Source organism: Melozone crissalis, unplaced genomic scaffold, assembly GCF_028551555.1.
Source record: "Melozone crissalis strain CALT ecotype California unplaced genomic scaffold, PUWL_Pcris_2 ptg000061l_1, whole genome shotgun sequence".
In the NCBI taxonomy this organism is placed as follows: domain Eukaryota; kingdom Metazoa; phylum Chordata; class Aves; order Passeriformes; family Passerellidae; genus Melozone; species Melozone crissalis.
The window spans coordinates 7,506,765-7,523,694 of record NW_026535839.1 but is presented as its reverse complement, the minus strand read 5'-3'; positions in this window follow the sequence as shown (position 1 = coordinate 7,523,694).

Genomic DNA, 16,930 nt, shown 5'->3' with positions numbered 1-16,930 from the left:
AAAAAACCATTACATTGATTACTGTTGGCTTAAATAAATGTGCAGCACACACAGACACCCCTTCTCAGAGGCTGCTCCTGCAGAGCTTCCCAGGGGCTCAGCACAACCTGGAGACAAATGGGCCATTCCAGCCTCCCAGCCCTAATGGAAAAAGCTCATTACCATCACCAAAAACTTCAGTGTCTTCAACCTGTTCCTATCCTGAACGTGCACTCTCAGTGATTGCTTTAATGTTTGGGCAAGTAAAAAGGATTTTAGCAAAAGCCCATCTGGGCTGTGGCAGTGATTTCTCCCTGGAGCTCCCATGTCAGGGTGCTGGTGGCAGTTTTGCCATCAGTCATTCATTATCTTATTATCCTGGAGGAGCAAAAATAGGATGGTAACTAATTCTGCAGGTTCAGTTGTGGTTCTGCTTTTATTTTACTTAAAAGTAATTACAGACTGAGAAAAGTGAAAGATAGCACGTGGGCTCTATCTAAATAGCTCCTTTGCCCACCACTGTGCCCTTGCTATAATCTGCAGGCCTGTCTGCACTCTCAGTAAACTCTTTAAAGATTTAATCAAACAAATTAATCCCTTAACTCGCCCATTCCCTCATAGCTGTCATTCAGGAGGCAGCTTATTTTCTGATTTCTAAGAGCCTGATTTCTGCCAAGTGCAATTTTAAATGACACAGTCCTTTAAAAATGGCCAGATAAAAGATTTGCTCTGAAACCCCCAGTTTATATCCTGGAGTTTGCAGTAAATGAAATTGAGATCCATTTAAATTCAGCCCCATGCCACTGAGCTCTGTGAAAGGCAGGGCCTGCCCAGAGCTGTGGGAGGAGGTGATGGGATTTAGCAGGACTGGATCTCCTCCCAGCCCCACTGCTGCCTGCTCTGACCTTGGCCAAATCATTTAAACTCTCTACGCTGTTTAGTCATCTGTAAAATTAGTGTATTACTATTTATTCACCTCCAAGAGATAAAGTGAAGGTCACCATTTGTGAAATGCTTGGAGACCTCTGGGGGAGCAGAGCTCAGGCTGTGTCTGCTGGTTCCCAAGCAGCACCCTGGGCCAAACCCTGCAAATCCCAGCTCTGTGGCTGCTCTGGGAAGAGATCCCAGAGCCATGGGGTCAGCAGGGTCTGGATGGGGGCCAGCAGCTGAGATAGGCTTTTGTCAGGTTCAGCTACAATTTACTGGTTCTTGGAAACTAACCTGGATCAGCTCTGCTGTGACCGTGTTCACAGGGGTCTTAGGATGAGGGAAGAGACGAGGATCTGACTCCATGTTTCAGAAGGCTTGATTTATTATTTTATTATATATATATTACATTAAAACTATACTAAAAGAATAGAAGAAAAGGTTTCATCAGTAGGCTAGCTAAGCTAAGAATAGAAAGGAATGATAACAAAGGCAGCTGTCTCTCTCCAAGCCAGCTGACTGTGATTGGCCATTAACCACAAACAACCACATGAGACCAATCCCAGATGCACCTGTTGCCTTCCACAGCAGCAGATAATCAATGTTTACATTTTGTTCCTGAGGCCTCTCGACTTCCCAGGAGGAAAAACCCTAAGGAAAGGATTTTTCATAAAAAGATGTCTGTGACACTCTGGAAAGAGCTCTAAGGTTTAAATCATGATTTGAACTATTTTCACTTGAAGTGACAAAACAAACAGTTCCATGCCTGATGGAACTCTGCAACGTTCATAATTTAAACAGGAATGCAACTGGAAAACCTTTAATTGGTTCCACCAGCCATTTTTCCTGGAAACATGTCCCACCCTACAGACTGCACAGGCACTGCTTGAATTGCTGATGGAAATGGCCTTGGAATCTGAGGTACCTGGTGGCTGCTGAGCCATGTCATAGCTTTTCCTTTTTACCCAGAAAAATTAGCAATTTTTTCAAATTGCTAATAGGCAATTTGAAAAAAAGCTTTATATAGGAAATGTAAATTTAAATCTTCATGCTTCAGTATCTTTCAGCCTTTTCTTTATAGCTGCAGCCAGAAGTGATGCTCAGAGAGATGAGCTGGAGGAGATGCCTTGGGTCTGATGCTGTGCTCAGGTCAATCCTCCGAAAGGGTTTTCTACAAGTGTTGAGGTTTTTCTCAGACAAATAAGGACTCATCTGGATCAGATTTAAGGCTTGAAGTGCTGGGTAAGGATTGAACCAAATAGAAGCAAATACATGACAGAGGTGGGCAGGGAAATGATAAATAAAAGGAAAAACACCCTCACATTACACTGATGGGCCCTGCACAGAGCCCAGTGTGCCAGGGACTCCCCTTTATCTCCAGTGGGCATGGATGGAGAGCAGGCTGCTGCAGAGGCAGGTGAGCCCCTGCTGGCTTCACATTTGTGGCCCTTTCCTCCAAGCTTTACAGGCAGGTGTCCTGTTCCTAAACACCCTGGGTTTCTGTTAGGAGGGCATTACACCAATACAGCATTGTCCAGCCAGCCTCTCCAGAAGCTGGGTGAGAATGAGGAGATTTCCTAGGTCCAGAAATCCTGGGAATCTGCTCAAAACCAAGTGCAGTGACACAGGCACCTGCCCACACAGCCCCCTCTGTGCCCAGCTCTTGCAGGAGCTGCTCTCTGGACACACAGAGCTTCCCACAGACATCTCTGTATCATTAACCTGAGCTTGGCTTTGAACCAGGGCTTTAAGAGTTTATACAAGCAGTAGCTAAAAGGCATTTAATAGTGCACTACAGCCAGTAAGCAATGAATTATTTAGAATATTTTACTAAGAATAATTGCTGGTTTTAAAGAGATTTTTTTTCCCCCAGTCTTTCCTGGGGCCTAGAAATGCTTTCATGGTAGTAATAGCAAGTAAGGAAAAAAACTCCAAAATACAAAGCCACCTAATAGAAGCTGCCTGGGATCACCTAAACCACGATGCAGAGGAGGAAGAGTATCTCGAACGTGGTTTCAGCATTTGTTTCTTAATTAAAGTAAATGCACAACCACAGACAATAAAGAAAACAGAGTGCCAAGAGCCAGGTTCACAGTCCAGGCAGGACTGCGTACACTCTCACACACTTGAAGTTGTTGTAACTCCCCCAAAATGCTAATAAAAAATAAATGTTGCTGAGGTCCTCACCCTGAGCCTGAGATCCAGTGGGTTCTCCCCTGCTGCAGACACATTTTATGAAAAATCCTTTCCTTAGGATTTTTCCTCCTGAGAAGCCTCAAGAACAAATGTAAACAATGGTTATCTGCTGCTGTGGAATGCAACAGGTGCATCTGTGATTGGCCCATGTGGTTGTTTGTAATTAATGGCCAATCACAGTCAGCTGGCTCAGACAGAGAGTCTGGGACAGCTGCCTTTGTTATCGTTCTTTTCTCTTTCTGTTCTTAGCTTAGCCAGCCTTCTGAGATTAAACCTTTTCTTCTATTCTTTTAGCATAGTTTTAATGTAATATATATCATAAAATAATAAATCAAGCCTTCTGAAATATGGAGTCAGATCTCCATCTCTTCCCCCAACATAAGACCCCTGTGAACACCGTCACTCTGAGGCTTCCAGCAGCACTCAGAGACTGCTCTGCCTGCCCAGAGCCCCCTCTCCTGGAAACCCATCAGCTGCTGCTGCAAAAACAACAGAAATGTTTGTAATTTATGTGCTACACCAGGCTGGGAGCAGTGCTGGGGGAGAGGGTGCAAGAGGGGAGGATCAGAGGCTCAGTGCCCAGGGATTTGAGAGGGGTTAAGCTCAAGCAGAGCTGTCCCTGGCTTTTGCTCACATGTTTTGGAAAGACATCCTTTCCCATAATTCCAGGTGAGAAAACTCCTTCTTCAAAGCACAGATGGGAAGGAGATGCTTCACTCAGAACACTGAGGAGTCCAGCAGTGAAAAGGAAAACAAACTCACCTCCAAAAACTCAGTTTAAAAATCCAAGAATTTTCCACCTGCCAGTCATTTCCTGTGGACTGCCAGTGCTTCCTCTAATTAATAGCACTCTGCTCTGTGAGTGCCTGCTAATAATAAGCTCCAGGCAAAAGACCCAGAGCAGGGAGCTCTCCATTGATCCTGGCATTGATTTTTTTATCTTTTTCCCAGTTGTTATTGTACATGCAAATGGCTGGTAATGACTCAACATTACGACCACTCTCTTCAAGTGACATTTAGGGAAAAAATGATTGAATCAGAGGCTCTAATATGCTGCTGTCCCTCTCTGTCCCCCAGGCTGACCCTGCTGCACTGGCTGTGCCTCAGCCTCCTCCTCCTCCCTGGCAGGACAGGGCTCACTCACTGCTTATCTTTATTCTCACCAAAATTTTGCCCTCATGTGGACTGAACCAGGCACCCCTGGTTCCTCATGAAAACCCTCCATGGAGGGGGGTGAGGTGAGAGGGGGGCCCTGACCCACCCTCAGCATTCCCAACCCTGCTTGGGGCCATAATTTTAAGCCCCCTAAAGCAATCACTCACTGCATTTTTAATTTGCATTTTACTTGTCTGTTTGAATAAGAACACAGATTTGTTCCTTCCACTGTTTTCTGCTACCTGCTTGCTTTGCCTAGGAAAATTACACATTAAGTGATGTATCTCTCTCCTTCCCTCTTTCTTCAATACCTTTGATTGGGACTAGTGAATTCTGTGCTGTATTTTCCAAAAATGAATGCAAAGAACAGCTAGTTTTCCATAAGCCTCCCCATTTTCTTGCTGCTTTTTCCCCTGTAACATGCAAACCACAAAGCTGTGTATCCAGCCCAACATGCTCCTGTCAACACAAACCAGAAGACTAAAAAACCCTGAAGCACCAAATAAATTTTGTTGAATCTTGTTAAAAGAAGAGCCCTGTGAGAAATGCCAGGTCTGGATGTTGGGGGAGAGGCAGGACACCTGCAGTGTCTGGTGCTCCTCCATCCCAGACAGCCCTAGAGTTCAGCTGGAGAGTCAGAGACTACAGATACTCTTGGGAAATTCCTGACATTTTCTCCCTCTGGATGGGCCAGAAGTTATCATGAAAGCTGTCTTTCCTCTGATGTTTTGGTATTTCTTTTTTGGGAACCTCCTCGGTGCAGGCAGAGCCAAGTTTTCCGCCTGGCATCCATCCCACAGCTCAGCTAGTCATGAGGGATGGCAGAGAACCCACTTAGATCCCTGGCTTTGCACTCAATTAAGTAAATTGCTGAAGAGCAGGCTATTGGGGCTTTTTCCCCAAAATTTTGTAATGTTTTACAAATTCAATCCTGCAACTTGGACACGGTTTATTCCTGCTCCAAAGAGCACAGGAGGTGGAGGGGACACTTGATTCAGAACTGGTCCCTGGTAGCATGAGCTGCCCCATTTTGGGGTATCCCAGCACAGCAGTTTTTGGAGCAGATGGAAGAGCAGCTTGTGGCTGGGGGAAGTGTTGGGAGTGGGGTCAGACCTTGGCTTTGCTCCTTGAGGAAAGGCCCAGGGCAGGGGACAGTGGAGGTGTCTGACCCCCTGACAGTGTCCCTGCAGCTCCCTCAGCCCTCCCCACGGCCACAGGGCTTGGCCAGAGGAAAGGAACCACAGCCCTGCCCAGCAGCACTTGCAAAAACCCCTGAGGTTTGAGCAAAGCAGCTGCAAGCTTAATGACACTGAAAGAAAGTCATCATCACATTCTGTACCTCAAGAGGTGACCCCTGCACCCCAACCCAGGCAGGAGAGGAAGCAGATGAGGAGTGGGACAGGGACAGCAGGAGGACAGCAGGACACGTCCCTGAGGAGCTGTGCTGGTCCCTGGGGGAAAGCTCCCCCTGCCCAGCTGTCTCTGAGGCACGCAGAGCTGAGGGTGCCTCACGCACACCACATTGCTCTGATGGCTCTCTGAGATGTCTAGACTGCTGCTGGAGCTGATAGCAAGCTGGCATCCTCCGAGCTCTTTGAGCCTTTCTTGCTTTTTCTTTTTTTTTTTTTAACTGGTAATAAGATTCTTTTCATACTATGCACTGCTGGAAAGCCCCGTTTGCATGCAGACAGCTGCTGTGTTTACAGACACCATCCAAAATGCAGCTAAACACCAGAGCTCGCCTCAAGCCCAGCATTTGTTACACTGATCATTTCCAGAGGCATCCCAGCAGCTCTCATTTTCCCTAGTTTAAAGTCAAAGCCTCGTCCTTATGCAAAGACAAAAGTCCCACATGGAAACATGCCTTGGGAAGAACCTGAAAGGGAAAGAAAATCCTTAAAACTGAATGACAGCCTGAACAGCAGCAGCTCCCATTAGTGTTTATCAGAAATACAAATGCTGAACTAAACAGGTTGATCCCTGGGAGGGTTTAGGGTCATTCTGAGAGAACAAGAAAGTCTTGAGCTTGTCTTCAGTGCTGCAAATGTCAAGTCCATGAGACAGGCAGTTTGGGAGGGTTCCTTCCAAGCAATTTTTCCCAATTATAACAAAACAGGAGTCATTTTACAGAAGAAAACAAAGGATAAGAGAGTTAATCTGAACACACACTTCCAGTGAAACTCTATTTCCCCCAGATGGAAACCCTACATTGAAGCAAACAGGTAAATTATGGTTATGGCACAAAATATAGTTGCTGAGAGAGAAAAGCAACTCAAATTAAAGGTATTTGCATACATTTGGTGAGGATGCTTTTGTTGCAGAGAGATGCAGATGCTGCCTATGATGCAGCCTTTTTTCCCACCTCTCCATGCTGGCTTTGCCTTCATCCCAGCCCATCCCTGTAACTCAGCATCAGGTGCAAAGCAGGTTTAACCCAAACCATGGTGTGGGATGGAGGAGCAGGAGCAGCTCACGAGCTTTGTCCTCGGAGCTGGTCCCACCTGGGGGCAGTGCGTGCCTGCTCTGCCTTCCCACCCCAAATTCCCTCATCCCAAGCGCACACTGCATCGGAATAGCCAAGTACACAGTGCCCTCTCCTGCCAGCAGCCTGTGCTTTTCAAATATTCCCCCACACCTGTCTTTTTGCCCCCTATTTAAGGAACGTAAATAATTTATGGTTTGTTTTTATAAGGTGTTGGTTACAAACTGTCACAGAGCCTGAAAAAAGGGGGGGATTTTCCCTCTCCGGGCGTTTTGGCTCCGGCAACCCCAGCCCAGCCCCAACCGTGACATCTAGCGGGAGAGAAGAGGAAAAGGGAGAGGAAAAGGTCATTCCCCCTTCCCATACAGCTCCGTGAATCTCTGAGCTGTCCCCGCGGGAAGGGCTCCGGAGCCCCGGCAGCCCCGGAGCGGAGCCGTGCCCGGACCAGGGGAGGGATGGGCGGGATGAGGAGGGGGCCACGTTCGGCTCCAGCTTGTGACAAGCCAGAGATGCCAAAACGAGCTCCCGGCTCTTTGCTGGGGTCACAGCAAGGAGACTCCAGCTCTCTTTTTCAAGCAGCTTCCAACTGCCCAAAGGCAGCACCTTCATTGTCTGTGACGCTGTCTGGCTGCAGCCCCAGACCTTTATTTATGCACAAAAGCATCATGTTATGCAGACAGGCAATACCCAGTATTCCCGACAAGCCCCAAAGCTTAAAAAGCTCAGGTCCTTGTGGCATTGAGCCACACACACCTGTTCCTCCTCTGCTGGAATGGGGCAGCACCTTCTATAAGAACATGCATCAGAAAAAGGCAAATTAAGATTAAAAGTGTAACCAGATTCCAAAAACAATTTTGAACTTATGTTTTTTATTACTTTGTTTCTATTTCTTTTTGTAAAAAGATTGCTATCAAACAATACAAGATTGCTGCCAGGAGTTTAACAGAGGTCACACTCAGGGCATGGGCAGGTGCCTGGTCCAGAGCCTCTCTCAGCCAGTCCATCCTGATTCTCTTTCTGCAGGTGCACAGAGAACATTTTCTTTGTTTCCCTATATTCACCATATTTAGCACAACAAATATTTCATTCAGAATTAAAATCCAAGTGGGATTTGAAAAAAAAAAAGCACAGGAAACTGTTTTTATTTTAAATTCAGCTGCAAGAGGAAAACAAGAGATGAGGCTATGACATTCATTATTCTAACATCATGGAAGTCCAGGCTGAAAAGAAACCCAGCAAGAACAAAACTTTCAATTCATCAATAGCAAACCAAGAGAGCATTAAATTCCACACCCAGCTCTGACTGCATCCTGCAGGAGGGGGCAGCAGTGTTTCCCCATCCCAGGACATGTTCTCCAGCCCAGCTGCACAAGGGGCTCATGGAGAGCAGGGTGCTTTGGGAGCACAGTGGTGGGTCCAGGTCATTCTGAGCCATTCCACGGCATACCTGGAAGTGCATTTTGAGCAGCTCTTGGCTACCTGCACACACCACAGGGCTACTTTAACAAACTGGAAGAGCTGAGTCTAGCACAAGGAGGTGCCCTACCAGCTGTGTGCAGCTCTCTCTGCTTTCTCCCTTCCTAGCAGCTGAGTTCAGTTCCAGCCCCAGGCTGAAGGTGAGAAAGGGCTGATTGACCCAGGTTACAACAACACTCCAGGGGTGTAGCTGAGAGGGACTTGGACAATGGCAGCTGGTGACTGGACAAGAGGGAATGGCTTCAAATTGGCAAAGGGTGGATAGATTTTACATATTAGGGAGAAATTCTTCCCTCTGAGGGCCCTGGCAAAGGCTGCCCCATCCCTGGAAGTGTTTAAAGCCAGGTTGAACCAAGCTTGGACCAGCCTGTGATAGAGGAAGGTGTCCCTGCCCATGGCAGGGGTTGAAACTGGAATACCTTTGAAGTACTTTCCAATCCTAACCTATGACTCTCTAACTCTGTAGTCAGTTTTTGTGTGCAGGAAGTTTGAGATCTCATCTGGACAGTGACCCCACACATGCACAGTCCCAGGGCTGATCAATGTCCCTTTTGGAACAGTCACATCTCATCTGTCTGCAGAGCAAATGACACCCCACAAAAGGCACAGTGAGGGGACTCTGGTCTCTGTTCTAGAGCTCAGAGGCAGTTCCAGGGGAACAGGCAGCTGGCACAGGACCAGAATTGAGGGAGGCTGAGTCCCACAGCTCGTCTGGAAAAACTATTTCAAGCATGTCAAATTTTAACCACACATGGCAGCATATCTGCGCTCCAGGGAGAGGTCACAGCAGAGAATCACAAGCTCCATCCCAAGTCAGTCCAAAATAAGAAACAATTTTTCAAAACATCCCAGCTCTCTGCAAGCTGAGTGTCTGGAACAGAGCTCTTCCTCTGCCTCAGGGCAAAAAACCCCAAAACCACAGCTCTTTTCATTGCTGAACTTTACATTGTCAGGAAACTAATACAAGCAATCTTCCTGGAGAAGCCATAGGGAAGGTGAAAGGAGAACATGGCATTTGAATAAACATAAATCCAGAGGGGTGTGGGGGAGGAAATCAACATTATATGGTGCTGTGCCTCATCAAGATCATAACTGGGAGAGGAAGGACAGAGTAGATGAGGTTCCAGTTGTGCTGTACATCAAAGTACCCCATTGATGTTGCTCTGGGGTACTTTGAGCTCCTAATCTGGAGCTTGGCAACCACTGTGTTGAAGCACAGGACTAAGGGCTACTTGTCCCCAGGTCCCAGCCCCATGTGCTGCAAACCTGCTGCCTCCAATGGCCCTCCCCACGTGAATCAGTTCCAGCAATACACAGGCTTGGGGACCAAGAGCAGGGGTCAGCTCCCTGAATTTCCCATTGAACTCCCTGATTTCACCCACGCTGTGTTAATAGTGTCACTGTAATGGGGACTACGAGGCTGGACTCCTCCCAGTGCCTCAGCTCCCAAATGGGATCCCTTGGTCACCCTGTTTCTCCACCCTGCCTTAGCAGACACCAGGCCAGCTCCCTCCCTACCTCCCCCGGGATCCCCTCCTGGCCAGGCAGGCAGATGTGCCTGCAGAAATCAGCTCTGTGCAGGAGCAGCTGCTGCCCACACAGCTGTGCCTGTCCTTTGGGGCAGGGAGAAAACAGATTCATCAATGAAACCAAATCTGCTTCATCAGAAACTACAGCCATCTGTCAGCTTATTAATAGGCACAGAACTCCTGTAAAGCACTGCCATGCATACTCCAGGAAGATCTTTGTTTGGAGGAAAAGTTTAGCTTGCAGCTGTTGTCATCTTATTGCAAAAGTTCCATACCTTTTTGGTGATCTCCCATGGGCAGCTCCTTGCAGCACAAGCTCCTCCACAGCACAGCCAATAAACTCCAACTCTCCCCTCACACAGCCACCCCACTCTTTTATAGCACTCATCCTTATTAGACACAGCTGTGGCCTGTTAAGCGCAGACCTGCTCCTAATCTTTGGTGATCAGTGCAGCTGCAACTCCTCAGGTGTGAGATCACCTTCTGCACAACCTTTATTTTCTTACATTCTATCCCCCCCACATGCAGCACCTGCAGCATTGGGTGGGGAAGGGTGGTTGATGGTGGAATTTAAACCAGTTCATTATTTCACTTCTGCAAAATCAAATCCCCCCCCACCTTCCTCCAGTACAGCATCTTCCCCCTCAGACAGCTAAAGCCTAACTTGGCTTTTACATATTACACCCCAGCCCTTCTTTAGATTCCCAAAACACTCACATGCCTGCTCATTTCTAAGGACTCTTCCCACTGAAGGGAGTGCAGGTTAAGGTGGGAAAGGACCTCAATAACCTCCCAAACCCAATTTCTGCCAGAAACACACCCCAGCTTTGTCAGGATGGCAGAGGGAACCCTGAAGAGGTTTTTAGAGAGAGGCCTGTAAAACATTCACGGAAAAACAGCAGCACTTCAAACAGCTCATTTTCATTTCTTGTATCATGAGACTGAAGATGTGGGGAGGAGGGAGAGGAAACATATTTCCAGATTATTTTAAAACCATCTCCATTATTTCTGAGACATGCATTTAAACTGCAAGGGCTGCTCTTCCTTTAGTAATAACCGAGTTATTTTTGTGCTGTGCTTGATTCTCTTGTGAGAACAGGCAGCTAAAATAAACACTCTGTATCTATTCACATCAAAGTTTTTCCAAGAGGAATTGAAATATCGCTGATGTGGCCTATTTTTCCTTAACCTCCAGCTCCTTGTCCTTGAAGCAGCGTGGCCGGGGGAGCCTCCTCCCTCCTGCACTGCTGCCGTTTGCTCGCAGCGGCTGCTCCGGGAGGAGCGGCCTGAGCCATTTCACACCCCTGCAGTTTTCTCATGCCTCACCAGCTGCATACAGCGCAGCCAGAACACACCTTACAGGTCTCTCTCCTGAAGGGGAATGCAAGGAGCTGTATCCCTGCAAAGGGGGGTCCCTGCTCCCCCTGCACAGCCTGGGACTGGGACAGCGCTGCAGGATTCCCTCCCAGCCAGGGAATTGAACCATTTATGGTGCTCAGCTCTCAAATGAGCCACCTGCAGGTGTCAGACAATCCACAGCCAACAGAGCTGGGGTAGGAAAGCAGCAGTAGCTACCGGAGATGAGAAAGGGAGTGGGCAGTAGATGTACAGCAGCTCAAAACCTCAAAAAAACGAAAACTGGAGGCCGAAATAAGATCCCAGCTTATTGTATTTGCTGGGAATGCCCTGATGAAGGCAGGAATGATGAATCTGACTCCATGTTCTCAGAAGGCAAATTTATTACTTTATAATACTATATTACACTAAAGAATACTATACTAAACTATACTAAAGATTACAGAAAAGATACTTACTAAATGCTAAAAAGAAAATAATGAAAACTCCTGACTCTTCCCAGAGTCTCAACACAGCTTGACCCTGATTGGGCAAAGAGTCAAAACCACTCACACCCGAATCCAATTAAACAATCACCTGTGCGTAAACAATCTCCAAACACCTTCCACATGAGCAAAACGGAGGAGAAGCAAATGAGATAAGAATTATTTTCCTTTTCTCTGAGGCTTCCCAGCTTCCCAGGAGAAAATCCTGGGCAAAGGAATTTTTTCAGAGAATGTGAATGCCATACCAGCTCTGGCAAAATGGGCCCTTTCCAATTGCTTGAAAAGCTCCAAACAGCTGCGAGGAGGAAGAAAACTCTCAGGAGGAAGAAAACTCTCAGGACCTGTGGCAGAGCAAGGCACACACACAAACAAGGTCCCTTCCTGAGCAGAAGAGGCACCGAGCTGGTGACAGCACTGGAGGGCCTGGGGAACAGCAGCTCACAGGCTCCTCCTGAGGCACCACAACTGAGGAAAACTCTCAAGGTATCTGACACAACTTGCCTGGCCAGAAGACTCCCAAGAAACCAAGACAGCTCTAAGTCATGTTTTGTGGGATCAGAAAAAGACAGGACAGGTCCCAGGGAACGGCAGTGACAGGTTTGCTTGCCCTGGGGACTTGCCAGCAAACCCTCCCAGCTCTGAGGGTGCTGATGGGCACACAAAAGGCTGGGCACAAATCTGTAACTGCAAGGTAAAGGATTTTAAACACTCTGAGGCTTCAGGGAAAGCATCCCTTCCCACTGTGTGCAACCAGGGTCTGTAGATGCTGCTGCAGCCAATGCCTCCCTGTACCAGGATCCAGCATTACAGGATTAGGTGGGCAATTATTCACTCATCCAAACTCATTTTCATGTAAGGTGCTTGAGGAACTCCAGAGCATCTAAAAGATTTTTTGCAGGGCTGCACAGAGCTCTTGAAAAGCCTCTGGTCTATTGTGTATTTTCCCTTTTTGCCTTAATCCAATATCAAGCATTTCTCTAGGGAATAATGTGCAGGCTGCTCAGTAGCATTAGCAGTAAGTCATTATTCTTTACAAATTGCAAGTCATGAATTTTAACAACTCTGAGGAAAGTGTTCATTAGTATTTTCCCAATTTCTAAGATTAGAAATTGAATGGAGATTTACCCATAGCTTGTTATCAAAGCCAAAAGGCAGCAACATTTCCAGGCTTCACTTTCCAAAGAGTGCTGCTCTGCTATTGTGTAGTTAAAAGGAGTGAATGTTTTAAATATAACATTGTTAATTAGTTAAAAGTTACAAGTATGTCATGCAAAATGACATAAACCAGAAAATACCTCAACATGCTGCATTTCAACAGATGGCAAGTGGGTAATGTCAAATTACACTTTGCCTCGTGTAAAGAAAAAGATCCATTTAATTTCTTGAAGTATTCTTCAATTTCTTCTTAGTAAAGTAACTGTAGGATTTTAGTCTCTTTTTAAAAAAAATATCTTTGCTGTAGTCTTCCTCTATTTTCCCCTGCAGTACAAGGGAACTGCAATTTATGCAGAATCACCAGTGTCTCCTAAAATATGTTGCATTGCCATTTGCTGTTACAGTACTGGAGTATTCTGTTACAAAAACAAAACCCTAAAAAAACCAATCAACCCACAAACTGACTCCTTGGGCCATATGGTTATTTATACTTATTATAAATTAGGGTAGCTAAAAATTGCAGCTTTTAATACATAACACTAAAGACTGGAAACGTATTGGGGGTGCCAATACTTGTATTTATGGGAACATATGTTAAAAAAGGCTAACTTTAAAAGACTAGAGCTTTACTGAGAGGGAAATTAATCTTGTGCTTTACAGTATTTATGTTTCTACCAGCCTGGAGCAGAACAGAGCACTGCAGTTGGAGTTTCAGGGGATGCTTTGGAAAGTGGGACAGCAGCCTAAAGTGGTACAGGCTGGGGGAGATGGGGATGGGAAATGCAGAGAGAGCAAAGGAAGATGCAGAGGGTTCTGCATCTTCCCCTTCCAAGCACTCATGTGTGTGCATCACTGAACAAGAGCTTGTTTCATTGCCACTTTGACACCAAGCAATCACAAATGAGTTTTTCATTTGAATTTCAGCATTTGCATTCTTTTTTTAGACCTTATTCCTATGAGAAAAATCAGCTTCTCAAGTTCCACTTTCCTCAAACAATATTTGAGTCTTGTTTAATCACATCACTCCCTCCTTACTCTTTAAAAACTGTCCTGCCAGCATCAAGAACTTGCAGGAAATGTAAAATAAGGTATTGCATTAGTGAGGAATGCTCTTGGGTAATGCTTTGCAAGGCACTTCCCTGCTCACACATCATCATCCTGCTTGATTTTTTTTGTTGCTGTTGATGTGTATTTAATGGATTAGATCCTCCTTGTAGCTCAAACAGCAATCTGAAAAACATCCCATCATCTCATCCAGGGATGTTTTGGGATGTACTGGGCATCCCTGCTTTATCCAGATACTCTGTCGCAAAGCCTTGTAGAGAAGAGGTAAAACTTCCATGTTCTCACACAAGAAAGAAACACTGCTGTAAAGTAATTTCTGACTGTCCCAGGTGAGGCTTTCACAACACCAAAAGCTGGCTGAGAGCCCTGGCCCTGGATCTGGGAAGGCAGCTGTTAATCCTCCCTTTAATACCAGAAACCCTTCATTAAATGCAGTAGATCAAAGCAGCAGTTCAGTTTTAGTCCCATTCCCTGGAGTCAGAGCAGACAGCTCTGCAAGGTGGAAATCTCATCACTGTCTTCGCAAAAATACTCACATCATCCTCTAAAGAAGTACAGTAGAACTATTTTTTACAAGCTTCTGCCATTTAAACAACAACAACAAAACCCCCCAAATAAGTTTCAAAACACAGTTGTAGTAAAACCAAGTGCTGTTAATATGTCCAAACATTCCAGTTGTTCAGGAAAAAGATGTTCCAATCAATTTCTTTCAGTTTTTTCTCATTCATTTTTCATGCCAACACCTACATTTCCATTAACTGGAAGCTAAAGTGGTAACTGAAACTTCATACATCAAACATACATCATTGGTTACATAAAACATTCTACTTCAACATAGGAAGAACCAAGTAAGTAAGTAAAATATAAGTATGAAAAATACAGTAAATAAGACAGACTGCTCAAATCTTTTATGTATACATATTTATTTGTAATTTTACAGTGGCTTTAGTACTGTTTTACAATAACATTTTTGGAAAGAAAAAAACCAAACAACCAAAAAGCTCCAGAACAAGGCTTTAACTAGAACTACAGAACCAGTTATTGACAGTTTTCCTTATGAAATTCTAGTTTCCTAAAGAGTAACAGTCCAAAAAACCAATGATGCATGACTGCTGTCCATAAAATAAATCTAAACAAACAAACCCAAAAAAACTTTCTAGTCATCCTGAAACCAAAGTCCAGCATCAGACAAAATAGCCACTGCATTGAGAGGAATATGTTCCTATTGCACAAGCACTGAGAATGAGATATGACAATCAAAGCCTAATTCCATAGGCAGAAGAGGCCACATGTATCTATAGTTAGACTTCAAAGCACATCTTTCTTCTGAAATTATATACCAGACTAGAACTAATGTTAAGGCCATAAAACCAGAACACTGTAACAATGATAGGGCTTGACGCTACTTTTGGTGACATTTGGTAAACACAAGGTGGGAAAGAGGACACCAAACCAACAGCTGATTCTGAGGGGAGTTAAACTTGAAGGCGTTCAAAAGAAATTCTCAAAGAACTACATTTTGGAGGGGGTTTGAGTCATTGGATAAAACTGGATTTCATAACTAATCACTCAATGAGCCTATTACACTCTTTAATAGCTTGTGTTCTGTAATACATTAAATAATATATTTTCTGGAATTTACATTTAATTTGTATGAAAACAGTTCATTATTTCTTCTTGTTATTCCCTCTTTAAAATAGATGAAGATTTGTATAATCTTTATAAATTATCTTAACAACCAGGTAAGGCTTCAATGTACTGAGTTAACTGCACACAGGTATCTCTAATTTGCTCTTAATTAGGCATCTTAAACTGCTAACACCACCTGGGGAACCACGTTGTGATTTGAGAAAGAGACAGTTAGGTATTGCTGTCTGTTCTAATTGTGTTCATTTGATTAGTGTATAAAACACCTGAAAGCAATGGCTCCAAAGAAGCAGTAGCTACCATGGAAGTTTAAACATTTTACTTTAGGAAAATCTGGGAATCTGACGGAGCTGAAAATGCACATTAGTCATTTTATAAAGTTTGGCTTCCTACCAGTTAAGAAAATATAGGTATCAAAAACAGACAAATACAGTGCTAACCATCTGTTACATTTTCTTTTAAAAAATTAGCACCAATTTAAGCATCTGAATTCATAGAAAAGATGACACACTTGGGTTTTCAAAAAAAGGTTTGCCCCATTAGAAGACAAGACAACAGCACATGCTCAGGGGTATAAGGAGCTCTGTGATCAGCAACAGACACAATCTCTGCTTCAGGCAGCCAGCACCAAATGCTCTCTGCACCTGGCTCCTTCCTGCCCTGCTTTTGTTATTATCCCAAGGACCTGAGGAGAGCTGAGGCACTGCCCAGCAGGGGAAGGAACACAGGACAGGCTCAAGCTCACCCCACACATCCCAGGGCTTTGGTGTCTGAGCACTGCAGAGCAGCGACACAGATCTGCTGCAGGGGAGTCCCACAAGGCTGGCCTGGCCTCAGCACAGCACACACAACTTCGTGATGCATAGCCAAGAGTTAAGAAAAGGTTGTGTTTTTTGTTTAAAAAAAGAATTCCAGTGCTCACAGCCAGCTGCCCTCGCTGCAGGAACAGACATTGCTGTGTCTTTATTTAATAGATGGCCAGGTAGTCACACTGCCAATCAAGTCACCCACTCAGAAGGTATTTCTCAAATGATCTCTTACCATGTGTTAAATTTCAGCCCCCAAAAGGTTTTTGATTTCTAATCTCTGAAAACAGGTTTAAAGAAACATGCTGATCAAATCTGTCAGAATAGCAAAGGCTACAACCAAACTTTGAACACATTAAGCATGTTATGTCATTCCTTTTCACACCATATATGGTTGTATTTAGAAGAATCCTAAAGTGCTTCAAACCCAGCAATTAATAAAGTTGATTTCTTCTGTGCAAAACTGCAAGCACCTTTTAAAAAAATAAGCAGCAGCATCACTGAATAAACTTAAATAGTTAAATGTATTTTCTCTGTTTTGTATTGAATTCTTGGACCAAAATGATTTGCCACATTTTCAATAACAAATTGCAGAAGAGAGCATTTTATTAGTTTAATTTTATACTGGACATCTTAAACACATTTGAAATAGAGGACCCAGGAAATTTATAT